General features: G+C 40.4%; 1 long non-coding RNA gene across 1 annotated transcript; it reads right to left on the reverse strand.

Moving 5' to 3' along the window:
• Positions 1–10,591: 10,591 nt before the first annotated feature.
• LOC112848136 (uncharacterized) lies at positions 10,592–11,750 on the reverse strand. The gene is made up of 3 exons (XR_003222081.1): positions 11,683–11,750; positions 11,118–11,220; positions 10,592–10,758 (listed from the first exon to the last, which is right to left on the reverse strand). It is a non-coding gene; the product is annotated as an uncharacterized LOC112848136 (long non-coding RNA).
• Between the last annotated feature and the right edge of the window lie 4,624 nt (positions 11,751–16,374).

Below are 16,374 nucleotides of genomic sequence, written 5' to 3' on the forward strand. Positions count from 1 at the left end.
ACTTCCTATAAGCTGCATACAAGGGTCAACAAATGTGCAAAAATGGTTCACTAAGACAATAAAACAAAAGCTTTCTGAAATACAGATTTATTTCCTATGTGATTGTATTTGATCTAGCTTCTCATACCTTCAACAGAGACATTAACCTTAGGATTAAATGTAAATCCATCTGTCTTCCTATTCAGTTCACCAAAAACTCTGAGCTGATATGGTCCAGATATCAGAGTCTTTGAGATCATTGATGATGATGCTGCAGTTGTTCTGAATAACATGCTCGATAAGTGACTCGTCCTTCAAACCCAGGTTGAACATCAGTGCTTTTGTTGGTGTGAAATATGACAGGACGCTCACATCTTGCTTCTGATGCTTCACATTTATACCACACTATATGTTGGGTTTTAAAGCGTTCAGGTGTCTTGAAAGAACACAGGATCACAACACAGAGTCCAGCCTCTGCTGTCAGTTTTCTCACATTAGGAGTGACGCAGTATTCTCTGTCAAAGTATGGATTTCTCATTTCTGAATCACCTGAGCAGACTTCAGTTTCAGGCAAGAAAAAATGAGTTTGTTTCTTGAGTCTGCATTGGCCCTTGCTGTTTTATGTTTTGTTTGTAATCGAATTGACAATTTGAGCTTCTTTTTTTTTTGTACATTTTTTTTTACCCTTTACTGTGTGTTCACAATTTTTTTTAAATGACACCACGAGTCAGCAGATGAGAAGCAATATTTATAATCTGGATGCATGTCCAAAAAACAGTGTTACATACAAATGTTAGAAGATTATTAAATATTTGCAGAATTATAAAACTGTAAAGAAGATATAAACCTGTGTCAGCATCACTGCCCCTCACAGAGAAAGGGACAGCTGCCCATATCAGAACCGACATCTTGATTTGATCCTTGGCACATTCATTTTCTCCCTCCACAGACAAACATGCAGTATATGAAGTAAATGTCCAGAAATGTGGACATTTGAATGCATAATGATCTTTGATCATCATATCAAATCCAGGCTTTTTTTTTTCATTTCCCAGCACTGAATCGGTTCCTACTTTTATCAGCAATGAAAGACATGAAAATTTTAAGAATTTTAAAAGAATTAAGAATTTTAAAAGATATTTTGAATATATTTTATACATTTTTTTTACCTCAGTATATTTGCTGTTTATCAGTCTTCTCTGCACAATGATCTCTGCTGAATTTTTAATCTCAGGTTTCACTTCCTCATCTCTATTTCTTCCTCATTTTGCAACTAAATTCTTCTCAGACAGTACAGATTTTTACAAACTGGCTTTCATAAATATAGTATCTTCTGTTACATTAAATATCTTATATTCATAAATATTTTATATTCATTATTATTATTCATTTATTTTTGTTAAAAACCTGTATCTTAACTTGAGAATTTGACACACCAGCAGAAGTACTTAACTCAGTGTTTTATGAGCCATTTCACTCCTTTTTACGTCACTTCAACATAGTACAACACGTACAGCAATAAACAAGCTTTGTTAATGGCTGCATGTATTAAAATTAAAGAGTCACATTAGAAAGGATTCTTGAGGCACATTAAAGACATTAAACAACTTAAAGGATTCAAAATACACTTTTACAGCATTTCCGTTTTTCAGCCACATGCAGCCTCTCTGCAACACTTCTGCATATTTAGATTTTTTTCTTTATCTATTTATATTCTGTGGTATCTGTACTATTCTTACTAAGGCACTGTTACACCTTCTGTTTCTATGGAAACTTCTTGTTTGCAGTCTACTTGAGATGCAACATTGTCTGGGGTGTGTAGTCCTTTACCTCTTACTTCAGTGAATAAATACTTAAATGCTCATGTCTCAAATGTCTCAAACATTGGTTCCAACCAGTGTGCAGTGTTGGGGAGTAACAGAATACATGTACCGGCATTACATATTTAAAATACAAAATATGAGTAACTGTATTCCCTTACAGTTACCGTTTAAAAAGGTGGTATTCAGAATAGAGTTACTTTGTTGAAATAAAGGGATTACACGGTGGTCTTTTCCTGTTTCATATGTTAGGCTGTCCCCTCTCTATTTTTGGTAATTCCACACTGGTGAAACCCAAACAAAACACGCAATAAGAGGCTCCAGTGTTGGGAAGGTTACTTTTAAAATGTATTCCACTACAGATTACAGAATACATGCCCCCGAATGTATTTTGTAACGTATTCTGTTACATTACTCAATGAGAATAACGTATTCTGAATACTTTGGATTACTCAATATATTACCATGCTTTTTACAACTACATGAATGTAGTATTATTACTATTACTGAAGGATACTCGCCATACCAATACCAACTACATTTTTCAATCTTAATATAAAATGAGCAACAGTAGGGTGGAAGTGAGCTTGCAGTGATCTCGTATAGAAAACTATTCCGTGCGTATATAAAACGGGTCCGCGGCTCCAAACCGCAGTAAAGGGACCTCTGGCTAATAAGTTGGTTCCGTATCGGGCTCATTGCCGAAAACTAGCTTTACTTTGTTGTCTGGGTCAACTTTGCTAGCGAGATACAGAGAGAGGCGTTGAAAGGCTGAGGCTACATTCTTTAGGGCTATGCCTGTAACACTCTGCCTATTGCCTGTGTCTCAATCTCGCGGCCCATGTCACCCCTACTTGCAGCCCACATAATGATGTGACAAAATATTTTTTTAAATTATTGTTCAAAAAATTATTTAATATGAAGTCTATAGCCAGAGTGTTACAGGCATAGCCCTAAAGAATGTAGCCTCATGGGCAGTGTAGCCTAGTTGTAAGTAAGCTATTAAGACTCGACTGTATAGCCTAATGTGTTTGTGTTTTCCTCCAAAACAATAAGTTCCGTTGGAGCAGCCTTTCAACGCCTCTCTCTGTCTCTCGCTACCAAAGCTGACCCAGACAACAAAGTAAAGCTAGTTTCGGTTACGAGCCCGACACGAACCCGACGTATTAGCCAGAGGTCCCTTTACTACGGTTTGGAATAGTTTTCTATATGAGATTGCTGCAAGAAGTGCAGCCTTACCTAATGTCCACCGGACTGTTACTCATTTTATATTAAGATTTTAAAATCTAGTTGGTATTGGTATGGCGAGTATCTTTCAGTAATAGTAATAAATCACACAACAATAGTACATTCATGTAGTGGTAAAAAGCTTGATAATATATTAAGTAATCCAAAGTATTCAGAATACGTTACTCTCATTGAGTAACATAAAGGAATACGTTACAAAATACATTTTGGGGCATGTATTCTGTAATCTGTAGTGGAATACATTTTAAAAGTAACCTTTACAACACTGCCAGTGTGTAAGCTACATGCACGTACACATGTAGGTTTGTAAAACAATGCTGTATTCTGACTTTCCATAAAAATTGCAAAAGACAGTGATTTCCCATTAACCTCATGCAGCCAGTCAGGGACAACCAAAGGATGGCCTGGAGGCCATACGATGCTCATGTCTGATCTCAATTGACTAAATACTCAGCTACTTTTAGATTTGTAATGGTCTACATAGAGTCCAATAAGTAGAACGATATAAGAAAATAATGTAGAATAATGTTATAGATTAAGAAAACTGATTTTTTTTCTTGGCTACAGGAGAAAAAAATCAGGAGGCCTTGTAGTGTATGAAACATCTAGCATAGTCCTGCATTACCATGGTAAAAATGAATAAAAAACATGGGCAGGGAGGTGAAGTTTTCCAAAGAGAATCCCAAAACCTGAATGCTGTTGATGTGCTAGTACAACTGTGGACCTTAGATTCCAGAAGGGATCACAGGTTTCTAAGGCAGTGTGGGAAGAATTGCAGGAGGGTAACAGGGAAGTAAACCAGATACAATAATAACTGAATGGAACTATCAAAAAACAAATTTATACAAGGTTGACTGATTTACCACAGATCAGACAGAGATGCTCATGTCTGAAGGTGACATTAACACCTAAAACATTCTGGCACCGAAACATTCTTCAACATATCTGTGTTATAAGCATGATTCAAATAACCTCAGACCTGGATTTACTGATTCCTGGTTATGGTCAGTTCAGCAAATTGAGACAGATTCCTTAAGACTAGGCAGTCTGTCAGAGTAACAAATAATCTGATGTCTTTGATAAGGGGGGATAGAAAATGACGCCCTCTAGAAAGTGAGAACTGTCTTAAAAGAATGCAACAAGGCTCCCTCAATCTAGGAATGAAAAGATGTCACATCATTTGATGGAAATGAAAATTTTCAATTTATGGAGGGTTAATTTCATAGACACCTGAAATCAAAGTGAAAAATTATGCAACAGGCTAATCCATTCTGACAAAATTTCATTAGAGACAAAATTGCCTACAAATGTGGCTTCGAAGCATGCTACCCCTGAATTTGGACATAGCCACTGAGAGAAGGTCAAGGGATTGCAGCGCTTTCAACAAAGCAAAGGGTGACTACTTTGAAGAATCTAAAAAATAAAACATATTTACCATTATTTATCAATTTCTTCTTTGCTACATAATTCCACATATCTTGCTTCATATTATTGGTGTCTTCAGTATGTATCTAGCTGTTCTGTAGCTTTTAATACATTTAACTTTCACTACTATTCAGTGAGTCAGATGATTATGAGTGATCAATCCCAGTGTCTCTGCTTTAAACTGAAATGTCATTTATGTCATTTCCTCCTTCTTATTTGCTTCCTTTGTCTTTATGAACATTGTCTTGTAAATTACTCTAAATACTGCTAGTCATTATTGCCCCTGTCAAGAATAGCACATTTTCATATATATTATATTAATAATATATATTGATTGTGTGTAATCAGCTAGATCAGGTACTGCAGGTGGAAATTCAGTTTGAAAATACTTACAATTACACATTATCGAAGCACGCCAGATTCACCAGATTCTTTGATAGCAAGAAGTCACTCGGAGACGTGAAGTCCAACTTTAACTCTTTATTCAGCAAAGCATATGCATATGGAGATCACACTCATCAAACTCTCAGCTGCACAGAGTATGATTCAAAGTATGATCTGAAACATTTCCTCTCAATAGAACTACTTTTAATCAGTTTGACAATTTTGTCGGGTGCGCATGCCAGATGTAAACTGCTATCTATGCTAAGAAAGTGTTATGTGAAGGCTGTGTGCAGGCAAGAGTGGTAGTAGGAGGACCCAAGGTGCAGACACTCGGAGGCAAAACTTGAACTCAAAACAGCTTTAATGCTAAACTCAAATGTAACATAACTGGATATATCAAAATAAACTTACACCGGAAGACTAACAGAACACACAGCAAGATAAGGGTAGATCACGACACAGACAACCTGAAACACAGGGCTTAAATACATAGAGGGAGCAATCAGGGAATGGGTAACAGGAGGGAAACACAGCTGGGGCAAATCAGGCCTAACGAAACAGGGGAAGCAAAACCGGATACATTAACATCAGATATGGACCTTCAAAATAAAACAGGAAACAACACAGACTGAACTAAAGACACAGACTCACACGCAGGCACTGCAACAGAGGGAACCGAGACGTAAACCATAAGACAGAACACAGACCAAGAAACCAAAGACTAGAAATGATAAATAATATAATAAACTCAAACCTCTGGGTCAACGACCCAGGCATCCAAACAGAAAGGGTTTTTCTCGCCTTCAGGCGACTGATGCAAGAACCAGAATCTCAGGTGCATGCCCAGCGGGGCCAGGTTTGTTTACCGTATAGGGCCAGGGGTCGGCAACCTGGGGCTCTTTACATTTTCAAACACTATTGATCAGCATGTGTTCATACAACAAGTGGCACAAACTTTTTCATTACTATAATGGTAGATATATTTGATCTAAATATATGGGTTGTGTTATTTGAACATGCAGGTTAAAGGCTTAACACAGCAACTCCACTATATAAGACACTTCATTGTAAGTGTGCATAGTATAGATGATCACATATGATTACACAGCATTTATGTGAGTAATTATGATTACGTATCTAGTCTATAGAGGTATATATGTCATAATAAAATCCACAACACTTGTCTCTTTCTCTTTCCCGTTTTGACCTTAATTTTAACAATCTGTCTCATGCCCTCCCTGTTTCCACCAGCCTACACATAATTTCATATCCCACTTTGAGCAACAACACCTAGCTTGCATACAGAATATTTCCACAACATTTATGTAAATGTATTTACACACATTTACACATGTATTTACAGTGGGAGTGGGTCAGACATTGACCTTAACACTTTGCATATTTTCTCATTTGCAAATGAAAAGCGTCCTTATAAAAATGTTTACTTTACTCATTTCTTTCTCCTATTCTAATTAAACTGGCATGAAAATGAGTTTGAGCTACTTGTGAGTAGTAATAACTCAAGTGTGAAGGTGTTGGATGAGATGGGAGTCAACGTGTTAAAGAGTGATATTTATTCAATCAGCTGTTTTCTGCAGGGACATGTATGTTCTGTCTTTGATTTGGTTTGAACTCCTATGTGAAGAAAAAGACTGGTTTATGATTTGTTGTATACAATTGCTCAGTGTATCAAGACTTAAAAATTTTTGTCACATTGGATTTGCTCACTATAAAAATGCTTGCTTAATATAAATGCATTGTTTTTATGTTCATGAAATTATTCATTCCTGTTGGTTGCATTTGAATTGAAGAACATTCTGATTAACTAGATATATAGACATGTATTCACACAGTGAGAAGTAACTACATTGAAACAATGACTCTGGCAATGCTAACTACTGTGCATGGCTCACACATGAGATATATATTAAATCATACTGGAACAAATGTTGGAAAGTAGGCTAACACATCTTCAGAGCCACTACTTGCAGAGATAGCTAATTCTTTGCATCCTTAATATAAATGGTAAATGATGAATATGTATGAATGTCTACCTTTAATTTATGTCTTTTGGTAACACCAGTCATGAGTAAAACTAGCTATTAACCTAATATAAGTGATGTTTGTAGTTAATTAGGCTAGCTCATTCCTGTACCATGTTTTGTTTTGGGTTTTCTAATATATATACACATGCATGCATGCATGTTGGGCTACTATATTGGCACAAAATAACAGTGGAACAATTCAATTCTGTCCAACTTCATTTGCTCACTTTGCTGACTTAATGAATTTTCATGTTCCCTGCTGTAGCATGTAGAGGTTCACAGCATTGTGGAAATTGTTCAAAAGATCATTATTCATACATCTGATGAGATCAAGGAACTTTTATCCCAGTTAACTCCACAATAAAACAATTCTCAAATTTCACTGATTATGTCATTCACAATGGAGTACACTGCTTCGTTCCCCCCTTCCTCATTTTCTGGTTCACGGTATTTCATCTCCAACTCCACCACCATCTCAACCTCTTTGGCCTCTAACAATTCATTTACCTCTTCAGCATCTTCATGTTGTTCTTTGACTGCTTTCTTAATTTCAGCATACTCTGTCTTCGTGCTCTCCTGCTTTCTTCCATTTCTTTTCAACAGGGAAAAATTAATTGTAGCATATTGAACTTCTTTTCTCCCGCTGTTTGAGTTTAGCATCTGATTGTCTTGAAATGCTGGACCGTCATATATCTGTTGAGTACAAAGTAAATAATATGACTTATTCATGCCTCTCTTGTATATTTATATTCTGCTTCATACACAAAGTTCTTTAGTTTCTGCTTATTTTTGCATCAGCTTGAAGAAAAAAAAATGAACCCTGAATTACTTTTATCATTTACAATGCACTTGAAAAGATGGTGCAGAGTGTGACAGAAACAAGATGCTGCATGATCTAAGCTTTAACTCTTTGCATACATGAAATTAATGTTGCATGAATTTGCACTTCCATGATTTGACCAACTTAGCTGCTACATTCAACATCAATGACCTGTTCATCAAATTCTGGCAACAAACTGATAGTTCTTCTTTTCATATTATTGGGCGTGTTTTGTGAATATTTGTTATTATTATTGTTATTGCTTCTCAGAGTCAAGGAAAAGTCAATCATGAGAGCAGAACTTTTGTGTGAGCAAATATATTCGTTTTTTGATATCACAGTGAGTTTCCAGCTACTAACTGAATAGATACTAGAATACTTTCAATGACTCGGAGTGTTGCTGGCCAGTCTTATTTCAGTCATACACATTTAAACCAGAATTGAAGATTTTCTTTCATTTTTAAAATTAATTGCATCATAACCACTTATTCCTCTTCTAACACATCAGTTTGCAATTAGTTTGTATGTTTGTAGCAACATTATGCATTATGTTGAACTACATTAAAGTCACTGGAAAGATGAGGTATGGGCATAATAAAGGATCAAATTAATTGTGATATAAATCTGTCCCCATTTTCTTAACATTGCAGAACCTTGGATCAGGATATGCTCATTTATGTGTGAACATATAGTAAAAGTCGAAAAAGTAAAATGTGGATACTTCAGTAGTCTAAACATTTGTGCAGAAAATCCAGTTTTAACAGGAGCCAATCAAAGAAGCCAAAAGAACATAAATACCAGTTTATCATTTCGACGTGTCTCCATCTTCAAAGTCTCCTCAGAATTTCCAGAGCTCTTCTTTTCTTTTCTGGAGAAAACGTTAATTTTATAGAACATGTTTAAAAATATATATTAAAATTTATGTACAGAGAAAACCTAATCATAATTACTAAAGTAAATGAGTAAAGTAACGTAAAATTGCTACAGTACCTGTAGTACTTGTAGCAATTTTTGACCAAGCAGCACACGATTACTGAAAGAAGTACCCCAGTCAAAAAGGCAATGATGACTTTTAGGAATCCCAGCCCAAAACTAGATGGTTTTTTTGCAAGAAAAGGACAAAAGTTAATGTTCGTGGTTTCTGATTATATGTAGTACAATTATACAACAGAGGTTTTATTAAAAATAGTAGTAGTAGTAGTAGTAAAAATTTGGAAATGTTAAAGTGCAAAGTGTTTAGATGAAAAGCACATACCATGTTCTTTATAGACAAGCAGGTTCTCTCTTTCCTCTCCATTTCCATTCTTACTCACACATTCAACAGTGCTGTTGCCATGGCTTTTTACAGTGAGACTGACAGTGCTGTTGACTGTGTAGTTTGACACAGTAGTAATGAGAGTGTACTGAGTGTGGTTTTCTAGGAGCGGCCATTTGATGGTAGGTAAAGGAAATCCTTCACTGATACACACACAGGTCAAAACCTCTGACTGAAGCACACATCCAGAGCCATCCTGTATCTTTGTATGCCCTGTAAACATGTAACCAGAATCATAAAACAAGGTCAGGTATGATTTTAATGCAAATATGAACTCAGATTCAATATTCATATCATCCACTTACATGTCACAGTCACATTGACATATGAAGTCAGAATTTTGTCCAGATGTTTTGCCATACAGATGTACTGCCCAGAATTTTCTGCTGTCACATTCGGGGTGACAAGTGTAGCAGATCCAGTATCATTGTGCAGGTCAGTGTTTCTGGTCTGAAGGTTTGTGTTGGAAGGAACCTTTCTCCACACAATATGAGCTGGAGGGAAACTTTCAACACTGCAGGTCAGATTCAGAACATTTCCCTCCCTCACACTTGTCACCCCAGTGATTTTAACTTCCTTCACATCTGTGAGACAAAAAATATAAAGTACACAATCATGTAGTTTCCTTAACTTTCTGACTTTCTTGCAGAGCTTTCATGGAGCTGTAAACTTCAGTAGATTAAAAAAACAATGAGACTGTAAAAGAACTCACAGTTTACTTTCAAAGATGAAGCCTCTTCTGTAGTTGTTTTACCTGTGAAGCGGATTTTACAGGTAACAGTGGTGTTGTGCTGTTCAGCTGAAGATTTAAAGGTTAAAGTTGAGACATGTCTCTGTGTTACATCAGTCAGACTCTCAGTCTTGAAAGCAGTGCTGTTTCCTGTAATGTAAGATTCAGTCCCTCCTGCTCCTCTCCATGTCCAGGTGATTTCAGGAACAGATCCAGAGCAGAGACCAGGAGCAGTGCAGGTCAGTGTGGCCTGCTGTCCCTCTGTCAGTGTGGGAATCATTATTGTGGGCTTCTCATTAAGACCTAATGGAAATAAATTGCATTAATGAAACCAAATTAACTACCCAAAGTTCAGCACATCATTAATCTGGGTTCAAATAATAAGATATTTAATAAAAATGGTTAATGAGAAGCACAAGTTTTATCAGGAACTGCTGCAGTACCAGCTACCATAGAGGTCAACAATTTCCCAAAAGAATGAATACTTTATTAAGACCATAAAATACTAAATATGTTATTGTACATGACTTAATATCTTTTTTTTTCTACATGATTGTTCATGGAATAGGTTTTCATACCTTTAATGGAGACAGTTACTCTTGGAATGAATGTGAATCCATCTTCTTTCCCATTCCGTACACCAGTAACTCTGAGCTGATATGATCCAGAATCAGACTCTTTGAGATCATTAATGATGATGCTGCAGTTTTTCTGACTCACATCAGGCTCCAAACGTGACACTCGTCCTTCAAACCCAGACTGAGCTTTTTTGTCTGTGTTTTTGTTGCTGTGAAATATTATTTTACTATCACTACATTTTGTTGGAGATGCTTCACATTTGTACCAAATTATATGTTTGGGTGTAAACTCATCAGCAGTAGTGAAAGAACACGGGATCACAACACAGAGTCCAGCCTCTGCTGTTAGTTCTTGCTCAGTGAGATTAAGACAGTATCCTCTGTCACAGTGTTTTTGCACCAAGGCTGAGGCACCTGTTAATGCAAAGGGAAAGATAAATATAGTGATATATTACAGTAAATTTTATTATTTACACAGGCTGCTTGTTTGTGCTGTAACCTACACAACAACTATAATGTTCACATTTCATAGCCTATTGTATCCAGGCTATGAAATATGCATGGATTTTGGTTCACAATATCTCGGGATGTGTTTCACAAAAGATTACATTAAAATGGCACACAAGTCAACAGATGATAGTAAATGCACACATTTGAGTGATAATAAATCCTTATCATCTGAATGAATTTCAGAAAAAAAAGTTTCAAATACAAACATTTTTAAAAATACAAATAGAGATTAGCAGAATTACAGGAAAGGAGAAGATACAAACCTGTGTCAGCAATGCTGCCTTTTACAGAGACAAACAGAGCCGACCAGATGAGAACAAACATGTTCGATGCTCGAGACGTTCAGTCTCTCCCTCCACAGAATAACTTATTCAGGAGATGAAGCAAACATGCAGAAATCAAAACAAAAATGAAAACAAAGAAAAAGTCAACAGCTCACATCACACAGCTCAATGAAATATGTTGCATGCTTAGCTTTGGGTCATAGTGATGTGTTCTTTACCAACTGTGACACAAATATACCAATACTCTAACAGTTGTTCTGGTAAAGACCTTTGTGACATCTGTTTCTAAAATATTATTTAATGAATAAAAAATATCCTCACAGTGCAGCAATAGCAGCAATACAATCATACATTACAATAATAATCACTTGTAATAATAAATAAATCTATATTAACTGCCAAATAAGAGGACAGCATTAGGTCATTCATATTATTTAATTTATAAATAATGGTCTTATTCACCAGCACTGCTACAGATGTGAAAAAGTCTTTACATTTGTTATTTTAAGAAGATATTTTGAAACACATTAAACCTTATTTTTACCTGTGTTACTTTATTTTTCAAGCTTCTCTTCTCTTGATGTCTGCTGACTCTCTAAACTAGAGTATTTCATTCGCACCTCGCCTCTCTTTTCTTTGTCTTCCTCCTCCTACTTGCAACAAGATTTCAGGAAGTTTCTCAATAAACCACTTAAATTTAGAGACTGACATTCAAGTTCATCTGCATTGTAGTGGGCCAGGGCTGTTCGGGGTTTTGTTATTGACATTTATGTTCTGTTGTCAGGTTGCCATGGTTACAGGTGACGCTCTCTCTGCGACTGTGTGTTTCCGGGTGAGAGAGCGCCATTTTTGTGTTGTTATTGTGCTGCTGCCGCGCTGAGCAGTTGGCTAGCGGCAGTGTTCTCCAGTAAAAGCAGAATAAACGGCTGTGCTCCCTGGCTAACTCTGTGGGAAGCAAGACCAAACGAAACCTCTGTCTCCTCCTTGTCTGAGCTCGCCACATTGGTGTCAGAAGTGGGATAGCTCACCCTCGCCGGAATGGAGAGAGACACTCAGAGGCTGGAGCAAGCCGTCGAACAGAGTATTCGCTGCTTGGAAAGTGGGCGATTGAAGAGAGAGGAAGCGACCGGCCACGTAAGTCCTCCGACGGGTCCCGACGGCACAAGTGCACCGCGGCAGCGGCCCATCGCGACAGACGCTAGGACAATGCTTCATGGGCTGCCTCTGTCGACCGACAGGCCGAGCCCCCAACAGCGAGCACTGATGCCTACAACGCCAGCTAAGGTGCCGAAATACAACGGGCTAACCCCGCTAGAGCCCTACCTCTCACAAGTCTGGCTAGCAGCGAGACATAGTGGCTGGAGCGACGAAGAGGCTGCTACACACCTAGCACTAGCATTGGAAGGAGATGCACCTTGATGCTCCTTGAGGCTGAAAGGGCCGAGCTGGTGCTTGCCTCGCAACCTAACCAGCAGGTGCCCCCCCCCAAACTACCCCCAAATCAGAGCTGCATACTGCGACGGGGAGGGGGAGGTCGCGGAGATATGTCAGCTGCAACCCTCGGTGCCCTGGAGGCGTCCCCGTTGACCGACCAACCGCTGCTACCGGTGCGATGAGCCTGGCCACGTGGTGCGCGACTGCCTGGCGCCCACCCCAAAGACCAGAACTATGTGGCCTCAGGGAAATGAGAGGGGGAGTGGTGTAGCGAGGGGACCACCGCTCCAGCTTCCTGCCCCCCTCCAAGAACGATGCACGGTGGTGGGCCTAGTCGGGCACCTCAAGGGACTCTACCTGAGCTGCTGTGTTGAGGACCAGCCCTGCCAGGCCCTGGTGGACACGGGGTCTACCATTTCCCTAATACGACCTGGTGTGCTCCCTGGAACGTCTGGGCCGCTTGTGATGGGTTGGTCGCCCACCGACACCCTGACGGTGACAGGGGAGAGAATTGATATGCGGGGGAAGAAACCATTGCAGATCCGAGTGAAGGATCTGGAGCTGGTGCACGACTTCTGGCTTGCTGACATCCAAGACCAGTGCATCATCGGCCTTGATCTCCTGACCCGCTGGGGGGCCTGCGTTGACACCGCGAAGCTGGCTATCACTCTTGGTACAGAGACTCTGGCCTTCCAGTGCAGTCAAAAGCAGGGAACGGAGGGGACCAGAGAGGCACTGGGCGTGGCTACTGCTCAGGCCACAGCCAGTGGAGGGGGATGGCTCCCATTGACCACGCAGCAGCTGAAGCGGGAGCAGGAGGCTGACGCGACATTGGTTCAGGTGGGGGCCTGACTGGAGGCGGCGCGACGCCCAGACTGGATGGGGGTGTCAGGACAGGGGCCCGAAGTGAAGGCCTACTACTCCCAGTACAACAATCTGGAGACCCACGACGGCCTTCTATACCGGAGATGGCGGGCCCTCGGTTAGGGCAAGGGTCTCCTGCAGCTGTTGGTGCCTTGGTCGCTGCGGTCACAGATGCTTGAGCTTGTCCACGGCTCGGTGGGGGCCGGCCACTATGGGAATGCCAAAACTCTCCGCCGTCTCAGGGGACGGTTCTACTGGCCTGGTTGTCGACGGGATGTGGAACTTCATGTGCATTGCTGTGACACCTGCACAGCACGGAAGGGCCCCACTCAACGCTCCACTGCCCCCCTGCAGCAGTATCTGGTAGGGGCTCCGATGGAGAGAGTGGGAGTGGATGTCCTAGGGCCTCCCCCCGTCACCGAGTCAGGGAACCGGCGTGTGTTGGTGGCCATGGACTGCTACATGACTGCGGCCGCGGGCGGTTCATGACTACACCCACCAGGCCCTCGCTAGCGCCGGAGTACGACAGAAAAGAGCCTGCGACACCAGGTGCCGAGGGGGAGCTTTCGTGCCTGGCGACAATGTTTGGGTGTACTGCCCGGCTCGCAAGAGAGGAGTATCCTCCAGGCTGTGTAGTCACTGGCAAGGGCCGGCAGAGGTCGTGGAGCAGCTAACAGAAGTGGTGTACCGGATCTGCATGCCGGGCCCGGGGCGCATGGTGGTGTTGCACCAGGACAGACTCTCACCGTACCGCCTGGGCAGGGGATGCTGGTGGCACCCCATGTTCTGGGGTGCCACCAGAACATCTTTGCATTATCTTTGCATTACTTCAACATCATACAAGCGATACAACATCATTATATTGCTATATATATATAAGTGCTTTCTTATGTACTCAGTGTAAAAAAGATAAAATTCTTTGAGACAGATTGAATGCTTTAAAGAGCTTAAGAATTTCAAATAAACTCCTCCTCTCTCATTTCCCCCATTTCTCCATATTTAGTCATATTTCATGCCCAAATATGCAGAAGTGTTTGCCGCCTCTCTGCAAACACTTCGGCATATTTAACCTTCTTTGTATCCATTTATATTCTGCACCATCTCTGCTGCTCTTAGTATTGCTCTGGAACCTCATTTTAACATTGTTATAACAATGCACTGCTCTGCACGTGTATTTGTGAAAATTATTTTTAACCATTTAAAAAAAGATCAGTGCAGCAGTTTGTTGTATGTGTGCGTCTACATAGCTGGACCCAGAGGATTGTGATCACCAACATTATATATCTCGTAAAAAAATCTCTTCAGTCTTTTTCACATTAAGATTGGCTTACTGACTTTCTTCTGAATTTGATGCCTGCCTTCAAAGAATTCTAAGATCTAAGTCTAAGATAAAACAATTAGTGTTGACCTCTATTGTTTTTGTTATGGCCTTAGCAGGGCCTCTTCCTGAAATTGCCCTTGTGTGGGTGTGTCCTGCCATCTCTCCTGCCTTAGGTCCCATCTTTTTTGATAACTTCCTGTTCTCACTTTGTAAGTAACAGACTTACTGTAAGCTTTAGCTTGGTGTTAGATATTTTGATATTTAAGGGCGATCGTGGCTCAAGAGTTGGGAGTTCGCCTTGTAATCGGAAGGTTGCAGGTTCGAGCCCCGGCTCGGACAGTCCCGGTCGTTGTGTCCTTGGGCAAGACACTTCACCCGTTGCCTACTACTGGTGGTGGTCAGAGGGCCCGGTGGCGGCAGTGTCCGGCAGCCTCGCCTCTGTCAGTGCGCCCCAGGGTGGCTGTGGCTACAACGTAGCTTGCCATCACCAGTGTGTGAATGGGTGAATGACTGGGTATGTAAAAGCGCTTTGGGGTCCTTAGGGACTAGAAAAGCGCTATATAAATACAGACCATTTACCATTTAAAGTTAGAGCCAGTCTGCTTCTCTTGAATGGTGTCAAATTGGCACTTAAATGCAATCTAATCATAATAAAAAGCAATAATACTGTTATTACCTGTGAGAAATCTCAAATCTGTTGCTGTCTGGATCAGACCTGCAGTACAGAGAATAATGCTGGCAGACGTCTGAAGTGTGGATCAGTTGAAACACCAATTGATCTTTTTATCTGTGTCCATCAGCTACTTAAGTTTGGATACTTGGTGCAAAAAAATGAGTGGGCCTCAGAACAAAACAGCCATGGTACAAGAAAGGAAGAAGTTCTAACAGTGACCAATAGAAAACCACCACGCTCGCACTTAATAGGGCACACAAGGTTTATTTTTCTTTCAAAGCAGACGAGTGCCCGAAGGTGTAGTTCTGGCCTGCAATTCAAGGCCCAAGGCCACCAGGGTCAGAATTATCAGCCTGGTTGTAAACAGGAACAGGTGGTCACTCATAAGAACAAGCAGTCATTTACTTATCAGTCTTGCATCTTCCAGAGAAAGACTTTTCTGTTAGGGTACCTAGGTCGTTGACCCAGTGTTTTCAGTTTTGTACCTTTATTTATGTTCTCATCTTGGTTTATTACTGTGAAGGTTTTGGTTTCTGTTTTGCATTTCAATTTTCCCCGGTTCTTCTTGGTTTGTGATTTTGTAGTTCTAAAGTTTGGGTTTCCATAGTCCCTCTGTTCTGTCCAGTCAGTGTCTGTGTCTGTCCTGGTCCCACGTCTCCCTTTCCTCTGTTGCAGTGTCTGTTTGTGAGTCTGTCTGTAAGTTCAGTCTGTGTTTCCTGTTTTACTTTGAAAGTCCGTGTCTCATGATAGCATGTCTGGCTTTGCTTCCTTTGTCTCGTCAGCCCTGATTTGCCCCGGCTTCCCTCCTGTCTCCCATTCCCTGATTGCTCCTCTATGTATTTAAGCCCCGTGTTTTCCTTTGTCTGTGTTTCTATCTACCCTCATCTTATACTGTGTATTCTGTCTGCCTGCGTGAGTTTATTTTGTAATTTTCAGTTTTGTTA

The sequence above is a fragment of the Oreochromis niloticus genome, linkage group LG11 (genome assembly GCF_001858045.2).
Source record: "Oreochromis niloticus isolate F11D_XX linkage group LG11, O_niloticus_UMD_NMBU, whole genome shotgun sequence".
NCBI lineage: Eukaryota > Metazoa > Chordata > Actinopteri > Cichliformes > Cichlidae > Oreochromis > Oreochromis niloticus.